Source organism: Lissotriton vulgaris, chromosome 8 (genome assembly GCF_964263255.1).
Source record: "Lissotriton vulgaris chromosome 8, aLisVul1.2, whole genome shotgun sequence".
In the NCBI taxonomy this organism is placed as follows: Eukaryota; Metazoa; Chordata; class Amphibia; order Caudata; family Salamandridae; genus Lissotriton; species Lissotriton vulgaris.
This window is the reverse complement of record NC_141696.1, coordinates 1,280,664,349-1,280,684,238: the sequence shown is the minus strand read 5'-3', so window position 1 is coordinate 1,280,684,238 and position 19,890 is coordinate 1,280,664,349. Positions and strand designations below refer to the sequence as shown.

At 47.4% G+C, this 19,890-nt stretch overlaps 1 protein-coding gene across 2 annotated transcripts in view; it reads right to left on the bottom strand.

Annotated features, from left to right (window-relative positions):
• The window catches only part of LATS2 (large tumor suppressor kinase 2), a 123,794-nt gene extending 115,867 nt beyond the window's left edge, over positions 1 to 7,927 (bottom strand). The window contains exon 1 of one of the 2 annotated variants that reach the window (XM_086935207.1): positions 7,765 to 7,927. The gene's annotated coding sequence lies outside the window, so the exon portion shown is untranslated. Of the gene's footprint in view, positions 1 to 5,353; positions 5,552 to 7,764 lie in introns of those variants that run through there. The other variant, XM_086935206.1, reaches the window with a different exon arrangement.
• Positions 7,928 to 19,890: the final 11,963 nt, after the last annotated feature.

Genomic DNA, 19,890 nt, shown 5'->3' with positions numbered 1-19,890 from the left:
CCGTCCAACCCGCCAGGAACAGAACAGGCAGAATGGCAGTGCACTCGTCGTCCCTCACGCAACTGGTACCGTTCCTAACTAATCCAGGGGAACCAGAGAGGCAATGGGAGGACTGGAAGAGGTACTTCCTTAACTACCTCGACGCATTAGAAGAGGAGGCAGGCGCTCCATACTCAAGCAAAAGAAGGAAGAAAATCTTACTACATAACCTGGGCCCGGAAGGGATCAGAATCTACGACACTATCGTGAAAGTGGAAAGAGATGCCGCAGACACTGATGTTTTCAGCCACACCATCGCTGACCTTGATGCGCACTTCCGGCCCGTGGTGTGTGTTGCAATTGACCGCTACAATTTTTTCCAAAGGAAGCAAAAGAGCAGTGAAACCGTGGACGAGTATGTTGTTGCCCTGCAGAAACTCGCCATCTCCTGCAAATTCGGCGCATTGCACGACGAACTCATCCGAGACCAAATCATCATGCACACGTCGAGCGCCCATGTCCAAGAAAAACTATGGGTGAACGGAGACGCTCCACTCAAAGAAATTTGGGCCATGGTAAAGAAGGCTGAATTATCGAAACGCTGCGCCCAAGCAGCCAAGAAAGAGACAGGAGGGACGCAGTCAGTGTGCCAGATATCAACTCACCATAGAGGAGACCGCCCCAAGCAAAGGGAGCCGCAGAAACACCTGGATGGTAGGAAACAGAAGTCCGCAAACCCCACAGATCAGAGAGGGAATAAGGGAGGACGTCCGAGCTGCTACAGATGTGGCAGTGTCAACCATCTGGGGAATGACAAGGCGTGCCCGGCGTTCCGAGCAAAGTGCTCATACTGCGGAATATTTGGTCATTACGAAAAGGTATGCCGCCGGAAACCAAAGGGAGCCACAGTAAAGTTCGTGGACAGAGAGCAGCAAGACGACACCAATGAGTCTGAGGAAACCGATGACCTAGAGGAAATCCTGTACATAGATGTCCAAGTGTTGGAGATGGATGATTCAGGAAACGACAAGCCCCGATTGGACATGCTGATTGGAGGGATACCGTTGGAAATGATAGCGGACAGTGGAGCTCCCATATCAATCATTCAAAAGAAAGTGTGGGAGGACAAATTTGCGTCCACACACGGAGAAAGACTATGTCCCATGGACTTGCGTCCGGTCACCTACACCGGGCAAAGAATCCCCATGCTGGGGTACTGTCCTCTGTCGTTCGAGTTCAGGGACGGCCAAGCCATGTGCAAGCTGTACATAGCGGAGAGAGGCCCCTCAGTGCTGAGCTGGAGAGACCAAGGTGCCTTGGGGATCCAGTTGAATCCGGGAGGAATCGAGAAAATCCTGCTCATGGACATGGAGAAAAGAGACGATGTGGAATCATGGAAGAAGGCGTACCCAAGAGTATTCAACGGCCAAATCGGGGAGCTAGCGAGATACAAGCACCTGATCAAGCTGAAAGAAGGAGCAACGCCAGTGGTGCACAAAGTGAGGAACATCCCGTTCAGAAGCAGAGAGGCAGTGCAACAAGAGTTGGACAGACTCGAGAAGGAAGGGGTGATCAGGGCCATAGAAAGTGCAGAGTGGCTTTCCCCCTTGGTAGTAGCTCAAAAACCCAACGGCAAGGTCAGGCTATGTGTGGACCTGAGGGAGTTGAACAAAAACATACTTGTCGACAAGTTCCCCCTGCCACGCATAAACGAGATGTTGTCGAAGACCAAAAACATCAAGTGGTTTTCGACAGTGGACCTGTCATCGGCGTACCATCAGGTCAAACTACACCCTTCCTGTACACACCTCACCTCTTTTATCACACCTTTCGGCTGTTATGAATTCTTGAGGATGCCATTTGGCCTAGCTTCGGCGGCCGCAGTCTTCCAAAAGATGATGCACAAATTGCTGAGAGGAGTGGTCGACGTTCAATTTTTTCAGGATGACATCCTGGTCATGGGGAAGTCCATGCACGACCACAATGAGAAGCTCCACAAAGTATTCAAGATCCTACAGAACAACGGACTGACAGCAGAGTGGTCGAAATGCAGATTGGGAGTGAAATCAGTCACGTATTTAGGCCACGAAATAAGTGAAGACGGAATCAGGCCCAAAACCGCCAACATGAAGGCCATTCAAGACGCACCCACCCCGCGCAAAAAGGAGGACGTTCGGTCATTCTTAGGGATGGCCGAATACTACAGTAAGTTCGTGCCACAATTTGCTTCCAAAACGCACCACCTACGACAGCTGCTCAAGGAGAAGAACAAATTCCAGTGGGGCCAGGCAGAACAAGAGGAGTTTGAGACGTTAAAGAAAGAGATGAGTGCCACCATCCCGCTCAAAGGATTCGATCCCCAGGCTGAGACAATCCTCACGACAGACGCAAGTGACCGAGGACTGGGGGCAGTCCTAATGCAACGAGCCGAGAAGGGAGAGTTACACACAGTCAGCTTCGCATCCAGGTCTCTAGCCCCCAACGAAGAGAAGTTCAGCGTGGTGGAGAAGGAGATGTTGGCTGTAGTGTGGGCCATGGAAAGATTCCGCCAGTACCTATGGGGGGCACGATTCTTAGTAAAAACGGATCACAAACCCTTGGTCCGGGTGCTGACATCAAGTGGCCATGCGCATGCCACACCGAGGATCGCAAAGATGACTCTGCGCCTGCTAGACTTCCTCTACGACGTGGAACACATCCCGGGGCCACAAAACAAAGTGGCGGACTTCCTCAGCAGGGCGGCAGCCATGGAGGCGGGGAGTGACCAAGAAGAACAGGAATGGGCAGGCTATGTAGTCGCCACGATCCAGGAAGCAGAGAAGGCGATAAGTATGCAAGAGTGGGAGGAGGCATACAAAGAGGATGTTGACTTGGAAGCCATCAAGGGATATGTGGTCCACGGGTGGCCAGAAAAGAGACACCTGAGAGAAGAGCTCCGAAGATACTGGGAGGTCAGAGAGGAACTATCGCAGGCCGAGGATTCCATCTTCCTGTTGAGAGGGGACAAGGTGATACCACCCAAAGGAGTACTGGAACATCTGATGGGCTTACTGCATGAAGGACACCAGGGCATCACAAAAACCAAAGCCCTTGCCAGACAAGCCTACTGGTGGCCGGCGGTCGATGCACAGATAGAAAGGCACGTGAGACAGTGTGAATCTTGCGCTAAAGCAGACAAATCTCAAAACGTAATCAGACCACCCCTGGGGAAATTCCCCATACCAGATGGCCCGTGGGAAATGCTATCTGTGGACATTTTAGGGCCAGTCCTAAGCAAAGCAGGGACACCGAAGTACGTAGTAGCGCTGGTGGACAAATTCTCCAAATGGCCAGAAATCGAAATAAGAGAAAACATGGACACAGAGGCGGTGGTAAACTTCCTACAGTCCACGTTCCTGAGAGAGGGCATTCCAAAGGTCATCGTTAGCGACAACGGCCCTCAGTTCACTTCGGCTAGATGGACAACCTTCACCGAAAGGAATGGGATAGAAGTGAAGCACCCACCCATTTACCATCCTGCAGGCAATGGCCAAGTAGAGCGGTTCAACCGTGTGATCATGGGAACCATACAAGCGGCCATCAACGACGGTTTGGATTGGGAGAAGGAGCTGGAAAGGATGGTCTGGGCATACAGGATCACCCCGGGCAGCACCGGGTACAGCCCTTTCAAGATTTTGAGGGGGAGAGAAGCATTCACCAAGGACAATCAGGCGTGGAGGAAGTTGGTGATACAGAGCAGATGGTCTCCGGCAGTAGTGAAAAGAAACCTGGAAAGAGCGCAGGAGATCTATACGTCTCACTTCAATAAGAACCACAAAGTAAAGGAGGCTAAGCTGGAGAAAGGGGACTGGGTAAGAGTAAAACTAGCAGTCCACAAGAAGAAGGGTGAGAGCAAGTTCTCGCCGCCATTACAGGTCTTGGAACCGTACGACCGATCTGCCTTGCTGAGCGACGGAAAGGTATGGTCACAGGACAGGATGGCCAAGTGCAGCAGAATCATCAAAGAGGAATGCGATGTGGAAGAAGGATCAGAGAATGTCGAAGAAGATGGAGAAGAAGGAAGTAGCAGAGAACGACAGGTGAACGTAGAAGAAGGACAGCAGGAAGTAAGCGAGAATGACTGTGGTGCAAGGGAAAGAGAAGGACAGGGGAGTGAACGGAAAGAAGAGATGAACGAAGACGTGGCAGACAAGAGTGGAACTCAAGGAAAGGTGAGCATGGATCAGGAGTGTGGAGAGAGAACGACGAAGGTGAGAACCAGAGTGGGAAGAGAAGTGAAGACACCTGAGAGATTCAAAGACTTTAACATGGACTGGAAGTAAGAACTTTCATTGCTTAATTACTGCGATTAAAGGGGGGAGATATGTGGTAATGGTTGTGCGTTAGCGCACTAGTGTTCCGCTAGGCGGAACGGGAAGTCAAGTCAACGGAAGCGGAAGGCGACCATTTTGTGTTATTGGCGCCGGCCGCTTCCGAGCATCGGTTGTGTGCTCCGGCGCTCCGTCAGTTAATAAAGAGTTTTCCCACTATACACGTGAAGGTCTCATCCTTTCAAGATATTACAACCCCATGTACATTAATTGAGCACGAACATATTTAATGAGGAGGAAACCTACGGCCCCGTAGTGGCTTTCCAGTTTGCAAGGGCAGTGGGGGCTATGCGGTGGTCTGGCATCTGGACATTCAGAAGTCTCTCTCTTCCTAAAGTGCTCCTTTCCCCAGTACCCCCACGGTCTTCATCCTTTCTCTGGCGGGGTATGGAGGTGTCTAATGCCATGCGCCCCGTAGCTGGGCCCGGGGTTATGCCCAGTACCACTTCCTACGCCCCCTTCCGTCCCCCCTTGTTATGACGGACCTTCTTCAGGCCGGCATTGCCCGTTGCCGGGTGAAGGAAGGGCCCGGGGTGTTCCCGGAGCGCCAGGGCACCGCGGTTCCTCGCCCGCCCTCTTCCCTCGTCCCACCAGGAAGAAGCACAGGGCTGTCGGGGCAGCGAGGCCCGCTGTGCGCACCGAGGCCTGGCCCCCACCTCTGGAGAGGCCGGACGGGGGCAGAGTGCGGGAGAGAGAGACCACAGACCCCCTATCCGAGGCCGGACAGCTGCTACTGAACAACTGTACGGGTACAGCACGGAACGCCAGGAAAGCCCCCACCATGCACAGGCCAGTGGGGATTGAAACCCCACAGGCCACCGATTATCCCGCGCGCCTCCCCGCAGTCCTCTGGGCGCTATGCGAACGGACAGGGTGACCGAATAGATTATTCCTCTTGTAAAGACAGCAGCAGCGCGTTCAGGCAGTTCGTAAAGGAGAAACAGGGTGAGATCCGGCGAGCGGACCAGGGGAGTGTGCCTCCCTGCCAGCCCCCGGCTGCTTACCATTGCTCCCTTCTGATCCTGTACAGCCGGGGTCCCGGGATGATCGTACCCTCCAGGCTCCAAGCTGCCCCGTGCCCAGAGAAGGCCTCTCTTCCCAAGCCTGCCCCGGTCCGCGGTTGTTGAAAACTTTTTCGCTCTCTCTTCTTCTTTTCCTGTGCCTTGGAGAGCAGCGCAAGGAGCTGGGCAGCCAGAGGGAGGGAGGCGCATTCCAGAGCAGGAGAATGTGGAGTATGATCAGGGCGAGTCCTGCGCTGGTAGCAGAACTCCCGCCCTTCACGCGGGACACAGGCGGGCCAGACCTCACTCTCTGTGTGTCTCAGTTCTGGGGATGAGCCCAAAGCGCTCGTTCTCACCTGGCCCTAGATCTATGCACATTAGACAAAATGCACCCCCTCCAGACCGCCTTATTGAACATAACACTCCCGGCCACTTACCTTCCGTACTCACTGGCAGGGGAACTTTCTCTGCAGAACCAACATCCCGCAAGTGCTAGATATGTAATGGGAGGGGTTCGGTGCTCCCACCCAAAATAGTGTCTTCCCCGGCATCGGCAGCACGACTGACTGTTTTCTGCTGTGCCCAGCATCTGGGGACAGACTGGCGCAGAGCACATAGCGCCTCACAACGGTGCATCTGTTGGCGCTGCAGGTACACAGACGCAGCTAGACTCACAGTGCGGGCCCAGAGTTGAGAGGACCAATATACATTTACAGCTGGGCTCTAAAACCTGCAATGAGGCACCAGGGATACGTGCATTGCATGCAAGAGCGGCTATCCGAGGCCGAGAGGTGTATATATGTATATATATATTAACAAAAAATATATGCTGATAGGCAGGGGCCCGACCAAAACTAAATTAAACCTATGAAAACTTCTGCAGCTCACTCTTCCAACATGCGACCATTTGTGTTCATTTCTAGGTTGGCGAAGTTTGTATGTGCACATGAAACTGGCAGTATCTCTGGTAAAAGCACAGCAGTATCCCACACTGCCCCTGCTGCCACGCGCCATCTCTTGCCAGAGAGCCGGCAGGGTTATTGGGCCAGGACTGGATCTCTCTGGAACAGTAAAGACAAGCCCAGCCCTTATCAGTGCCTATATTTCCAACCTTGAGTAGCGCCGCGCTTGCTTGCATTGCACTAAGGGAACAACTTACAATTAAATGTACCTGGCATGCGTTCACAGTGCCACCTGGATGCACGGAGCCTGTGACCTGCGCTGTAATATTCACGTGCGCTTTGGGAGCGCAGTACACGCGGCGCTACATAAAACTCACAACGTACACGCATAAATTGGGTGATGCTGTTTAAAGTACACAAACAATATACACGCAGAAGTGGTCGGTATGGGCAAGACGAGCTCCCATGAGAATACTGTCATAGCAGCACGGAGCACGGCCACAGTTCTAAACTGGGCAGCTAAAATTGGCTGAAATGCAAATCTAAATTTCACTTATTTCGTGATATCCACGTGCAAAATTTATCCGAGGTCCTAGAACACCTCCAAAACTCCAAAAGTAACTCTCTTCTGTCTGAAGGAAGATCTCCCACTACTGATAATTTCTACTTCTCATGTCCATGGAAGTGCCTTCCCAGTGTGTTCTTGCGGTTAGAGTGTTTGCCTTTTATTGCAGTATTATCCATGTACTTGTGTTTGGTACCCTCTTGCAACTTGCACTCACCACTTTGCCCCTGTAACACACGGTTTGCTTCCTCTCACAGGTTTTTTACCTTTGATACTTGCACAAGTGCCACTTTTGCCTACGTAATCGTTTGTTCTTGTGCTTGAGTGTGTAACATATATTGCAGTAGTATACCACAAATTATACTCTATTTTCTCTTGTAGCCTGCACACTTGTCACTTTTCCCTCCTGAGCACTTTTTACTACCTCATGTATTTTTGGTAGCCCACATTTTTACTACCTCATGTATTTTGTTTGCTCACACGTGTCACAATTACCTTGTCTACCTCATGTATTTTTGGTTTCTCACAATTTTTACTACCTCATGTATTCTTGGTTGCTCACAATTATCACTTTACCGTATGTAACATAACGAATGCCTCTGCAATCTGTTGCTCGTGTAACGTTCTCAGTTTGTATCTTTTCTGTTCCTATTGTGAAGCGCTCTGACACCTTCGGGTAAAGTCCGCGCTATATAAAATTGCATAAATAAATAAATAAATAAATAGAATTTCTCTCGCTAGAACAATCCCAATGAGCTCCACTATGCTTTTTTGGTCAGCAAGCGCCTAGAAGCAGTCTAGTGGTTCTTAAAGTGCTGTGTGAGGAAACACTAAATGCAGTCGAGTATAATCAGAAACGAGGCCCTACGGATTTCAATGAGCTTTGATTGAGTTGGGAGACAAGGGTGCACAGACAGATGTTGTAATGTAGTTGAGGAGTCACTCACCAGCTCTTCTGTAGCGGGTGACAAATCCTTTCTCTGAATCCTAGCGCTTTACGTGGGGTTGCGCACCGGCCCTGCAGATGCGCCCCGCTCAGTTTGTAGGGACTGATCTTCGCCTCAACTGAAGGCTGGACGCTCCCACCCACTGATCAGGCTCCATTTTCTCCCTCCGAGCTCCACACTACTCTGCAGAACGGAGCTGGAACAGTCACAGCATTGTTTGCATTCCTTTCTGGCCACGTGACGCCCTGTCGCACGTCACTCCGCTCCACCCGCCCTCCCCGGACATTCCAGCGGCAGGGGAGGGGCCTCTCTGCCCCTGCAGGCTCCTGTCGTCTCCTTTCTCCAGTGCTTTAAATGGAGAACTCGCAGTGTATGTACCTGCCGTGACTTCCCACTGTACCTGGCTGCGTCCCCGGGCTGGCTCAGGCTTGCAGTGCTTACAGAGAATACTGCTGTGCTCCTTAGAAATGCCAGCCCCTTTCCTGGCATTGAAGTCGGGTAGGCGCTCCGATACCGCCGTCTCCCCATACCTGTTCCTTACATTACACGACACTGTCCCATTGGCGCTATAGCAGCGGTGGTGGCTTTAAAGCGTCAGTATCCCTTTCATCCAGAGTAACGCTGATATTTCCCGACTGAAAGACAACTTTTGAAGTACTTCGCAGAAAGTTCCATTAACATAAAAAACAATACCCCAAACATAAACACCCCACCATGTAAAATTTACGGCAGTCATGACACCAGGGCTTTAAGTGGACCGGGTCCTGCCGGTGCTCAGCAACGGCAGTTCTAAAAAGCAGGTGCTGAGACGGGTACCCATCGGGCTCTCCATTTTTGCCCTCTTCCTCAGGGTGTTAAAAAAAAAACATCTGCAGCAGGACCGCCTTTCACTGTCTTTGATGTAACGTGAAAGAGACTCGTTATAGTTCTTTCACTGTCTCATAATTTCACAACAGAAGTATTTTTAATATTATATACAACAAAGCCATAGTTGTTGCTTATGCAACTAACAACCATTGACAAAGCCAATAGTCCTGTTTTATTGTAGGTGTAATGTTACTTGTTGTATTATATATCTGGGAGCACTGACATAATCAGCAAAATACCAGTCGGGCGGCACACTATGCCAAGCACAGATTTTTAGCTTATATGTTTTTATGCCATGCCCTTAACCCCTTCCATGCTGATGACGGCCGGGAGCCGTCATGGCACACAGTGCTCGTGTGCTGATGATGACTCCCAGCCGTCATGACCGCACCCGCGATCGGAATGTACCGCACAGGCGCAGAATCGTGGCCGCGCCCAAGGGGTTAATTACATCGGCCATGCTCCTTAGAGAGACCCCCCCAGTTTGTTCATCCCACTTAAAGCCCTGCCAGACACACAGAACATTTTTCACCCCGAAAGTAGCTAGACAAAGGACTAATAACCCCGACTGGTAAACCTCGAATTTCCCCATGACAGGTGTGTGCAGCCCTTTCCCACAATTTCATTATTTACAGTCTCTTAATTAATGCATTTCCTGAAAACGGTGGTGTAAACCACAATACGTCTAGGCCACTCCCTTTACGGTTATGGCAGCACAGGTGTTGAAACCTGATAGCTCATTTGGGCTTAGTGAACTTTGGAGCTCATATTTTCACTTTTCCTATTATAAATTCATGACTACGTTCAATGCGGAAAATGTTAAAGCGGGATGAGTTACTCACATCTAAAAGAAGACAACGTGTCTGCCTCGCCGTAAGTTAATCAGTAGTAACTGTACACACCAGTGCTTAATTTGTAAAATAATAAGTGCCAGGACCCTGCCCAGGAGGCCACTGACGCTTGCAACACCCAATGCCCCCATCATCCCTGCCTATGATGGTACCAAAACAACTACTAACCATCTCTCTGGCCTTCAAGTGTGACAGCTCAGATTATTCCAGGTCCCCAAAGCTAGAGGAATGACTGGGGAGACAGCTATTCATATTTTTGAATGTATATTGTATTCATTATAAACAACCATTCTTCGACTCATCTCTAAATTAGATGAGCAGTCCCACCATGTGGCAGAGTGTCATAAGTGTGGTGATGACAATTAAGTGCAAGTGCTGAGCACCGGAAACCACTGGCTCAAATGAGCACTGGTAAAGACGTAACTCAATTGTAGAAACACCATGGTACCAAGTTGAGAGACTCAAGTAATAAGGTTTAATCCAACAAATGCCTCAGAAACTCTCCTTTCGCTGTATCATCTCCTTTCAAAAGATGCCCTCAGACTCCTTTTCTGTGCATCATTCTACATTCTATGTGGAATACCTTGTTGTACATGTATAGTATTTACATTGTCTTCCAGTCTCAGACAAATTGAAAAGCAGGGGCCTTATTTATGAAAAGTGACGCATCGCTGCGTGAAAACAGCGATGCGTCACTTTTCACTGCGCACTCCTTGCGACACCAATGATGCGTCATATTTAATGTATGATGCATCATGTCGCAAGGAGTTACAGATACGTCAGTATTTCTGACGTATCTGTAAGCGCAAAAGTGACGCATTGCTGGAGTGTGTCACAAAAGTGACGCAACTCCAGCAATGCGTCCTTTCACATGGGGAAAGCCCCATGTGAAAGGGCTTGAGTCAGTCTTACGCCTGCTGTGAGGCAGGCGCAAGATTTTGACGCAACAGCGTCCTAAAAGTGACGCAGTGAAATCTCATAGATTTCACTGCGTCACTATTACGAGGCTTTTTGCGGGGGAACGCCCCCTCTGCATACATTATACCTGACGCTGGTATAATGTGGCGCAGGGGTTTAAAAAGTGACGCATCTACCTAGATGCGTCACTTTTTAAATATGGCGCAACAGGGCGCATGTTTTACGCCGCCGATGCGTCACAAAAAGTGACGCATCAGCAGTGCAAAACTTACGCAAGGCCTCATAAATGAGGCCCCAGACTTTTTGCTTTAAAATATTAAGGGCCAGATGTGTGAAGCATTTTTGTGGTTACAAACGGCCCAATTCGCAGACTGTGATTCGGTAACAAGTTTTGAATCGCAGTTTGGGTTTGCGATCTAATACAGATTCGGTATATGGAAGAGCCGTGCTTAGGGCGTCCCTTACACATCCCGAATCACAGTGGTATGTATTAATGTTTTGTGACTGAATTCCGTTTTGAAAACATTAATATTTTATCACCTCCTTAAAGGAGGTGGTAAGCTACTGAGGTCCCCCTGAGTCCCCTTCCCTTTATAAATGTTGAAAACATATTTTGTAAGTGTAGGGATCACTGCCTAATCTTAAAAAATGTTTGTTTAACTTTTCGTTTTAAAAAACACTCATTCCGATTTGAATGAAGGAAAATGAGTTGCATTTAAAAAAAAATACTGCTTCATTTAAAAGCAAACACAGATATTGTGGACTGTTGCCCTCAGCAGGCCACCATCCATGTGATGGCCGCGAATTATAGTGGGTTGTAATTTGTGAACTACCACGTTTATATTTATGAGGTAGGTTCAATTACGACCCACTAGAAGTTTTTTTGTGAGTCAACCTATTAATACATAGGTAGGTTCGCAAAATAAAACACTGGTCGCAAAATATTGGCCGTAAATTGCGACCACTCTTTTCCAATCAGTTATACATACACCTGACCCCATGTTACAAACACGGCTTAGCACACTGAATACCAAGAATGTCTAGTCTTGAATTCACCTCAGGCCTTTTTAATTCACTACCCGACACGATTGTACCTTCATCTCACTCTTACCAGTCCCTGCTGCCTTCCTTTGTGCCGGTTTTACCATCTTTCTCTATGTCCGTCTTTTCAGTTTGTGCATTTTCCATTTCTTGCTCACAGTCAATACCTGAAAAGGAAAAATAAGTGCTCGTGGACCACACCGGCTCAATTTAAGCACTGTCTATAGGTACCCTTACCTTTCTACTAATCTACTTCTGGGTCCTTCCTTCATTTCAGAATTTTCCATTTGATCATTAACCAGACCTTCCTCTTCACTCACAGTTTTTCCCCATCTCTTCTCCTAGCTTAACTACCACACATCTATTAAGATTCTGGATTTTCGGGTATTCAGTCTGCACTGAATTGGAGAATATCTTAATTACATTAAACTGTTTTGAGAATTTGTTGCTCTTCTCTCATGATACCATTTGTTCCTTTCCATCCCTTTCAAATGCTCTTTACTCCTGCTCTCCTTATTTTCACTGACTTCCATACCCTTATCATTCACCCAAGCAGGACACACAAAAGAATTCGGTTTCCTCCATCTGAATATTTGGAACAGTATTGTCTCTGCCGTTGTGTGAGGTTTCATGCTGTACATTTCTACTTTATTAACTCCTTCCCTCAACCCTTGCCATTCACCCGTACACTCTATATGGAGACTTTTAGAACTATTACATCTCTTTGCCATTCGTTAGCCTCAGGATGATAAAGAAAACACTCCTTTTGCCCGATTTCCCTCATCCTCCACCCCCCCCCCATCTCTTTAGACACAGGTTGCACTCTAATATCTACTATGATTGTTTTGTGAAAGCCCACTGTGCCAAAAAGTCCTTCAAAATAGTTAATGAAACTCTTTGTCTCAATGATACTAACAAACAGGGCCACTAGAATTATGCAACTTTGTAGCTGCAGCTTTTTTCGAATAGTTATAGATTTGCTGTTTTTTCCACATAATCCATCATCTGTTGCGTAATCAACAGATTTTAACAAAAAAACTCTCTCTCTTTACTGTCTCTCTCTCTCTGTCCCTCTTTACCTATTTCTGCCTCTCCTTCTGTGTCTCTTTTGCGCTTCTATAAATTTTTGCTTCACTTCCTCCTTGTGTGCCCTGATACGCTTTCCCGCCCTTTTACCACCTTTGTGCTGCTTGCGAGCACAGCTAGCATTGCCTACTGCCCTTTCCTCCCTTCTCCCCATCCTCAAGATCTTCTTCATGACAGCCGCAGCCCAGATGCATGCTGGGGAGCCTAAGGCACACCGTCTGCTCTGGTTCATGCCTCAACCACGCCTAGTGCTAAGACCTTTGGCCCAGCAGACACCCACCACAGCCTTAGGCACTACTCTGCTGAAACCCTCCATGCCCTCAACCCCAAATGCTCATTCCACACTGCTTCAAGGCCTCTCCCACTCAGACTGAAGGTGCCTTCTCTTTACCCACCTTCTGCATTTCTTACCCAGCTCCCAACGCCATCTCACATAACACGAGGAGCTCTACTCTCCCATCCCCTGCTCCTAGATCCAACTTCAGCTCCATAATCACACTCACAGGCTTCATCACCCCTCTGACACTTGCATCCAATGCCTTTTTTTCCGCTCAATGACCTCAACTTCCACCTAGAGGACCAGTCCGACCCCCATCTCCACCATCCTCCTGTAAGGCCTCAGTATCTTGGGACTCACCCAGTGGGGGAACGACCCCACCCACATGGCCGGACACCTTATCGACCTTATCTTTACCAACTTCTTCAACATCACATTCGACAAACTCACCCTCTCACCAAGATGGACAACTCTCTCACCTGCTTCTCCTGGAACATATTCTCCAAGGGCATTTGTGTCGTTGAGCCCTGATATCTATACCCAGCACCGTGCTGAACTAAAGGACGCCATTGTGAAACTCAACTCAAGGATGACCTCCTGCGTTGGCTCCCTATCTCCTCTGAGAACCTCCCCATCACCTTACTCTAAGCCACAGGCCAGCTGGTACACAGTGGACCTTTGATTCACAAAGTGTCACTGCAAGCAGCTGAAGCGACAGAGGCCCTACTCACACGATGACACAGACAGATAATCCTAGAAATCAGCCCTCCAGACCTACCAACATCGCCTTTAAACCACCAAAAGCCTACCCCTCACCGAGCGGATTCACAACCTTTCCAACTCCACCAAAGCAATATCATGTACAAATTCCAGTCCCCCCTCACCAGCTACATTATTACTCAGGAACCCTGCACTCAACTATCCAATTACTCATAAAAATAAAAAATATCTACAACTACTTTGCCCTCATCAGGACCTCTTCCCCTTTGACATTCTCCTCCCTCAAGACAGCAACACCCCAGAAACCACCATAAATTGCTGGCTAGCCATCATCACCACCACCATGGAAACCATTAATACCATGTGTTTCATCCAGTCAAGTGCCCTCTCAGACCCATGCCAGCGCTGCATCTTCTCCAAAGGTCTCAAACGTATGTGCACAAATCTCACACTGAAATATAGCCTATCTTCACCGCAACCTACCCAGACTCCTGGAAACCAGTGCCTAATTTGAGCCGGTGTTTTCCGGTGCTCAGCAATGGCCCTTAATTGGTTTCCAGTGCTCGGCACTTAATTGTCAACATTGCACTTACAACAGTCTGCCACATGGTGGTGCTACTCATCTAATTTAGAGATGAGCAGATAACGGTTGTTTATGAATACAATATACATTAAAAATTACTAATACCCGACTTCCCAGCCATTCCTTTAGCCTTGGGAACCTGGGATAATCTGAACTGTTGCATTTGCAGGTGAGAGAGATGATTAGTAGTTGTTTTGGCAGCGATGACAGGGGCGTTGGGTGGTGCAAGCTGCAGTGGCCTCCTGGTCAGAGCCCTGGCAATTATTATTTTACAAATTAAGCACTGCTGGATACGCGCCACTATCCTACCAGTCCTCTAAAAACCTTCAGCAGACCCCCTGACAATGGACAACTTCAGACCCAGCTCCCTCTTCCCTTACCCAGCCAAAGTTTTGGAGAAGCTAATCAACAGCTACCTACCAACCACCTTAACACAAATCACCATCTAGACCCCTCACAATCTTACTTCAAAGCCATTCACAGTGTAGGCAACAAGGGGACCCGTCTAGGTAGCCGAGAACCTCGGGTAATTAATGATTTAAAAAAAAAAAAAAGGTCCTAATCTTTTCAATGCAGTTATGAGTAATGAGCACAGACTTAAATAAAAACTATGTCTCTTTTTCTCCAATGTCCAGCCAGACAAAGGAATATGTATTTCCAAGATAAAATGAAGATTCACGATTGCGTGAGACACGACACAGATCAAAAACTGGGCACAAGCCTGTAACAAGTAAGAGAGGAGAGGAAACAATACAAGGAGAAAAAATGACAGGCAAACAGAGTGGAGCAAAATGTGGCTAACAATACAATGCAATCTTGTGTAAGCACGAACCAGCAGTTACTGCAACACATATTGTACAAATGAAAGATGCAGTACTGTTAAAACAGTCGACGTGACGTTTCGATCCCTATCTCCAATGACTAACTGGGATCATCTTCAGGACTACTTATGATACTATTGCCTGAGTGATTTTTGGAAGCCTGATCGCCGATTAATGGGGAACCGACGGCGTCTGTATGCGAAGCCTCGTACGTGGTATGATACACCTGAGCATATACACAGAGAGCCTGATGAGGCTTCTGTGAGGTGGTGGGCGGCATGGCAGAACGTCTGGAAAGCGTTCCTTGAACGGATTTGGGCAGCCTTTGTACAGTGGCAGAGGGCCAGGTGTGGTTTATGAGCCTGGAGTACTATGAGCAAGGGGCGGCTGCAAATTGCTGCAGTCCGGTTCCAGCCGATCCTCGATGGGATCTCAGAGTCGGGCGTTGGGAGTCCCGTCCGGTGTAGCGTGATAGCTAATTGCAATTAGCTATCAGGCTACACCGGACGGGACTCCCAACGCCCGACTCCGAGATCCCATCGAGGATCGGCTGGAACCGGACTGCAGCAATTTGCAGCCGCCCCTTGCTCATAGTACTCCGGCTGGACATTGAAGAAAAAGAGACATAGTTCTTATTTAAGTCTGTGCTCATTACTCATAACTGCATTGAAAAGTTTAGGACCTTTGTTTAAAAAAAAAAAAAATTAAAGCCGTTCACAGCACCGAGACCCTCATCTCAGCCTCCATTGACATTCGCCTCATCATGAAAAAAGGAGACACAGCAGCACTAAACCTACTAGACCTCTCGGCAACATATGACAATATCTCCTACCCTATTCTACTGTCCAATGCTACCAATCTGTTCAGCTGTGTCCCCCAAGGCTCTTTCCTGAGCCCAACTCTGTTCAACATCTACATTGCCCCCTCTCCATCACCATTCACTCCCATAGATTCAGTATCATCTCCTACACTGATGACACACAGCTCATTCTCTCCCCATCAGAAACACTCTCATCACCCTAGCAAACCTCGTCAGTTGCATGTCCTGGATAGTAGACTGGATGAGCAGAAGCTGCATCAAACACAACAGGGACAGAACTGAAATAGTTCTATTTGGCAAAGACACTTCTCTCTGGTCCCTGGCATGGTGGCCCTCCAAGGTAGGACTAATTCCCTGCCCCTCCAATGCCACCAGGAACTTCGGCATCGTGATCAACACACAAATCTGTATGTCCAACCATGTAAACTTGGTTGCATCTATCTACTTCCACACCCTCAGACTGTTCAGAAAAGTCTTTAAACGGTTCCCTATAGACACTAGCAGATCTGTCACGCAATTCTTTGTCACCAGCAGGCTCGACTATGATAGCACCTTCTACCTAGGCATCATAGCCCAACTCCCCAGAAGACTCCAAGTGGTACAGAACACAGCCACCAGGCCCAGTCAACCTACCCCATCACACTCACACTCATATTTCCAAACGCCTCAAAGACCTTGACTGGTTTCCAATCAACAAGCACTCTCCATTCAAACTCCTGACAAACACCTGCAAAACCGTACCCAACCAAGGTCAGGCCTGCCTTAACAACTGCATCCTGTTTCGTGCACATCCTTACACCTCCTCTCAACTAGCCAACTCCTCGCCCTTGTCTCCTTAATATAGTGATCCAAAGCCGGAGGTCACTTAAGTTGGCCCAAAACCTTGGAACAAGCTCCCCTACCACATCAAATCCTTCAGCTCCACCCTAGAATTCTCAAAAACCTATCTCTTCCAATAAGCCTTGGCAGACAGGTCCAGATCTTCCTCCTTCTTAGGCGTCAGGATAGCCTCTAGTGTGATATGCACACCCTACACTTGTGTATACCATAACATACCATAACATAACATAGCATAACATGACAACTAGCCTAGTTCGTCAGAAAGTTCATCCCTTCCATCCAAAATTTCAGGAATTCTTTACTACATTTCATTTGGCTTTCAATTCTTTTCTTAACTTCCTTCCAACTTCCTGATAACCCCCATCCTGGTCTGCTTTCACATACCATTCAACTTCCCCTATTACAGCTTCAATACCTTCACACATCTTGAACTTTCAGGAACTTCACATACTTTGAACTCTTCAAAACCGCCCACCTTCTCCTTCATTCTCTTCCTCTAGATAAACAGTATGCAACATATTTATTTGCTCAAGGCACATACTTAATTAATACTTATTAATACTACATAATTGTATTCTTCTAATATGACTACCCATTTACATATAAAACTAAATATAAAACTGGAAGCAACTTTTGTTCCTATCTTGGTAAATACGTCTCTTAGAGACTAATGATCAGTCTTTCTCACAAATTCACTACCCTAGATACATCTGCATTTGTACCTTTTTGACTGCCATCATTTAGAATCACCAACTTGTCCTGGGGTAAAGGTTTGTAAATCTGATTGTTCTAACAAACTCTTCTTGTTGTTCATAAATTATTCTGTACAAGCTTTATTCCACTTATACTCTACTCCTTTTTGTTTAAGAAAAGTCCTCACCTAAAATGTCCTATCCGCAAAATGTATTCTAAAACTAAGCCATCCACGAAAATGTATTAGCTCTTCTTTATTCTCCAGAATGGGCACGTTCCGAATTGCTATTGCAAACCCTTCTTTTGGTATTAATCCTTCTCCAGCCAACTATACCATGGAAAATCCATTTTAATTTCTACTGAACTTGCACTTTTCTAACTCAAGTGTGAATCCAATCTCCTGCAAATTAGCAAGCACAAGATTCAACATTTTATAATGCTCTTCTTCACTTGCTCCCTAAATCAACACTGTATCTTGATAAATCTTTATATCCACTGTACATTCCAACACAGTTTCCATGGATCTCTGAAATACAAATGCAACCAAAATCAATCCAAACTGCATCCTGAAATACCTGAAAGTGTCAAAAAGGAGTAACACACGCAACATTATTTGATGATATGAGAGGCTAATACAAGAGTTGTAAATCGCTCAGCCCCTTTAAGCAATGCCTTCATCTCTGAGATATTAGGTATAGCATATTTGTCCTCCATAGCACTCTTCTTGAATTCTCCTAGGTCAATGCATAATTTGACTTCACCACTTGCTTTATGTCCCATGACTGTAAGCGACAGCCACTCAGTTGGTTTCACCTCCTTAATTATCCCTGCACTTTTCAATTTATTAAGTTCATCAACCAAGGCTTGTCTCACCAAAATAGGAAATCCCCTCACCATACTCATTTATTTTTTAGCATTCTTCTTCAACTTAATTCCGTGCACATAAGCCGTCAAGCACCCTAACTGATTAAGAAAAACATCAGAAAACTCATTCTGCCACTTAGAGCCTTATTATAGGCCTGGAGGTCCACGGTCCGCCAGACTCACAGTGGTGGTCTTTTAACTGCCCTATTATGTCTAGGGCGGTCGGGCCATTTTGGGACCACCGCAACCGCCGGTCACTGGTGGTTGCGCAATGGTCCTGAGGCCACAATATGCTTGGCAGGACCGCCACAGTCCTGGCAAGCATATTACGAGTTTCCTCTCCAAAGCGGTTTTCATGGCGATGAGCCCGCCATGAAAACCGTGGTGGAATGGAAACAAAGATGGCCCTATAGGGTCCCCTGGTGCCTCACGCCATGTGGATGCACACAGGGGGGCACAACAGGTGCCCCTCTGTGTGCATGCACCCTAGTACCTGCCTGGCATGGACCGCAGTAGCCCTGCCGTGCAGGTACTGCCCACTCACACACAACCACTCACATACCCATTCACAGACCCATACCAGTAGTCACTCGTCAATAGAAGCACTCATACACCCACTCACTCACACACCAACTCACACAACCATTCACCCACCCTTACAGCCACTCATACAAATAGTCACTCACCCATACAGCCAGTCCCATAGCCATACACTCACCCATACAGCTACTCACAAACCCACTCACTCAACCATACAGCCTCTCAACACAGCCACTCACTCACCCATACAAGCACTCACCCACTCACTCACACATCCACACAACCACTTAAATACCCATTCACACATCAGTACAAGCACTCACACATCCGTTCACTCACCCATACAGCCGTTCATACAGACACTCACTCTCCAATAAAGCCACTCACAATCCAACTCACGTAAACAAGCGCCCACTCAGCCACCCACTGACTAACCCATATAGCTATTTACAATCCCAGTCACTCACTCATGCAGTCATTCAGACACCCACACACTCACCAGTGCAGTCACTACACACCCACTTACCCATCCATAGAGTCACTAACACTGCCATTCACTCACCCATATAGCCACTGACACACACAATCACTCATCAATCCAGCCACTTACACAGCAACTCACTCAGTCACACAGCTACTCACACTCCTACTTATACACCCATTCAGCCACTCATACATCCATACACACAAGGATACATACAGTCACACAGCCACTCACATAATATATATGTCAAAAGCAGTATCACCCAGTAGTAGTGCACTTAGTATAGTAATTTAAGTTTTGTAGTAGGTTAGTATATATGTTTACAATCATAAACCCTTAAAAAAGACTTACACTCACTGGATGATTTCATCAGTGATGTTATTTGAGATGTCATCAGTGATGTCACTGACCATGTCATGAGTGAAGTAATATGTGAGGTCATAAGCACTGCACTGCAGGGGCATAAGTTATAGTTAGCTCAGGTAAATATAACTGCTGAATTTCACTGGTTTTGAACAAGTGAAATGTGAACCTAACTATAACATCCTCGTAACCTTTGCTTTTTTCCATATATAATTCCGGGGTATAAGAAGAACTTAAAGGCTAATCAAATTTGTGCTTTGGACAGCCTTAAAGCAGATACATCGACTGTAATTAGGCAGTCAGATAAAGGGGGCAATGTTGTTGTGTTAGATAAACTAGCCTACCTTAATGAAGGTCT